We start from the raw sequence: 2787 nt of genomic DNA on the forward strand, positions 1-2787 counted from the left end.
TATCGCTCTCTCTCTCTCTCTCTCTCTCTCTCTCTCTCTTCTCTCTCTCTCTCTCTCTCTCTCTCTCTCTCTCTCTCTCTCTCTCTCTCTCTCTCTCTCTCTCTCTCTCTCTCTCTCTCTCTCTCTCTCTCTCTCTCTCTCTCCCTCCCTCGCTCTCTCCCTCTCTCTCTCTCTCTCTCTCTCTCTCTCTCTCTCTCTCTCTCTCTCTCTCTCTCTCTCTCTCTCTCTCTCTCTCTCTCTCTCTCTCTCTCTCTCCCTCCTTTCCCACTACAACACGACCAGCTGTTATCTAAGACATCTGTAAATGTTAACTGTTGGCCTGTGATTATGTGACGTACGTAGTTCTGAACTTCTGACTGACGGAGACTGATAGGGACCTTATTCTTCAATTGTTGAAGTTAAATAACATGTAGAGATTTTTTATAAACGTATATGATTTTGCATATAGGACCATGGTTACTTCCAAATGGCCCAGGGCTCTGATCAAAAGTAGTGCACTATGAAAGGAATAGGGTGCCATTTTGGTTCAGAACTGATAACCTATAACCTTACATACTGACCTGTAACACCTTGACTTACTGACCGGTAACACCCTTGACTTACTGACCTGTAACACCTGGACTTACTGACCTGTAACACCTGGACATACTGACCTGTAACACCTGGACATACTGACCTGTAACACCTGGACTTACTGACCCTGTAACCTGGACTTACTGACCTGTAACACCTGGACTTACTGACCTGTAACACCTGAACATACTGACCTGTAACACCTGGACTTACTGACCTGTAACACCTTGACCATACTGACCTGTAACACCTGGACTTACTGACCTGTAACACCTGGACTTACTGACCTGTAACACCTGGACTTACTGACCTGTAACACCTGGACATACTGACCTGTAACACCTGGACTTACTGTCCTGTAACACCTGGAATTACTGTCCTGTAACACCTTGACTTACTGACCTGTAACTCCTTGACTTACTGACCTGTAACACCTGGACTTACTGACCTGTAACACCTGGACTTAGTGTCCTGTAACACCTGGACTTACTGTCCTGTAACACCTTGACTTACTGACCTGTAACACCTGGACTTACTGTCCTGTAACACCTGGACTTACTGTCCTGAAACACCTGGAATACTGACCTGTAACACCTGGACTTACTGACCTGTAACACCTTGACTTACTGACCTGTAACACCTTGACTTACTGACCTGTAACACCTTGACTTACTGACCTGTAACACCTTGACTTACTGAACCTGTAACACCTGACTTACTGACCTGTACCACCTGGACTTACTGACCTGTAACACCTGGACATACTGACCTGTAACACCTTGAATTACTGACCTGTAACACCTGGACTTACTGACCTGTAACACCTGGACATACTGACCTGTAACACCTTGACTTACTGACCTGTAACACCTGGACTTACTGACCTGTAACACCTGAACATATTGTCTGTAACACCTGGACATACTGTCCTGTAACACCTGGAATTACTGTCCTGTAACACCTTGACTTACTGTCCTGTAACACCTGGACTTACTGACCTGTAACACCTTGACTTACTGACCTGTAACACCTTGACTTACTGACCTGTAACACCTGGACTTACTGTCCTGTAACACCTGGACTTACTGACCTGTAACACCTTGACTTACTGACCTGTAACACCTTGACTTACTGACCTGTAACACCTTGACTTACTGACCTGTAACACCTGGACTTACTGACCTGTAACACCTGAACATACTGACCTGTAACACCTGGACTTACTGACCTGTAACACCTGGACTTACTGTCCTGTAACACCTGGACTTACTGACCTGTAACACCTGGACTTACTGACCTGTAACACCTGAACTTACTGACCTGTAACACCTGAACATATTGTCCTGTAACACCTGGACTTACTGTCCTGTAACACCTTGACTTACTGACCTGTAACACCTTGACTTACTGACCTGTAACACCTTGACTTACTGACCTGTAACACCTTGACTTACTGACCTGTAACACCTGGACTTACTGTCCTGTAACACCTTGACTTACTGACCTGTAACACCTGGACTTACTGTCCTGTAACACCTTGACTTACTGACCTGTAACACCTGGACATACTGTCCTGTAACACCTGGACATACTGACCTGTAAGAAAGGAGTAGTTGTAATAATTATTGTAAATAGTTCACAGAATCACCCAACTTCTCAGCTTTGGACCCCACAACAACATGTCTATTGGTAGATCATTGACATGTTGATGATGAGGGAGTAAGAACATAAATGCTGTTCATAGATTTTACATTGTTACAATATTATTTGTCAGACCTCTTAAACAGAGAGAGAATGTTAGGACACAAATCTAATGAAAATTCATTTAGAATATAATTAATTATACTATTTGGTTAGGATTAGGACCCCTCAACATGTCAGGAGAAAGGATAAAGGTTACCAATGCCTGTTTTTAATGATTTATTTATTTTTTATTATAATTGTGTCCTAATTTCTCTCATTGCTTTTCTCTCCCCCATCTCTCTCTCTCTCTCTCTCTCTCTCTCTCTCTCTCTCTCTCTCTCTCTCTCTCTCTCTCTCTCTCTCTCTCTCTCTCTATCGTTCCATGTGTCAGTAGCAGTAATGTGTGTCAGTGACAGTCCAGAGTGGCTTGGCAGACAGGGGTACTACGCCTTTACGCCCTGTGAATGACTGAATGAATGATATTTTTTTGGTGTGTCAAATTGCCAATGGCAAACCATCCCTTATGGGATT

General features: G+C 43.7%; 2 long non-coding RNA genes across 3 annotated transcripts; both read right to left on the minus strand.

The window, feature by feature from the left end:
* Window positions 1–600: 600 nt before the first annotated feature.
* On the minus strand, window positions 601–1133 carry LOC311114509. The gene is made up of 3 exons (XR_014611123.1): window positions 1077–1133; window positions 708–1030; window positions 601–616 (listed from the first exon to the last, which is right to left on the minus strand). It is a non-coding gene; the product is annotated as an uncharacterized lncRNA (long non-coding RNA).
* A 26-nt stretch (window positions 1134–1159) lies between these two features.
* On the minus strand, window positions 1160–2154 carry LOC311114508. Of its 2 annotated transcripts, none has more exons than XR_014611121.1 (3): window positions 1558–2154; window positions 1306–1466; window positions 1160–1259 (listed from the first exon to the last, which is right to left on the minus strand). It is a non-coding gene; the product is annotated as an uncharacterized lncRNA (long non-coding RNA). The 2 variants fall into 2 exon arrangements; XR_014611122.1 differs by having other exon boundaries at window positions 1535–2154.
* Window positions 2155–2787: the final 633 nt, after the last annotated feature.

This window comes from Coregonus lavaretus (genome assembly GCF_964263955.1).
Source record: "Coregonus lavaretus genome assembly, contig: HAP1_SCAFFOLD_3290, whole genome shotgun sequence".
In the NCBI taxonomy this organism is placed as follows: Eukaryota; Metazoa; Chordata; class Actinopteri; order Salmoniformes; family Salmonidae; genus Coregonus; species Coregonus lavaretus.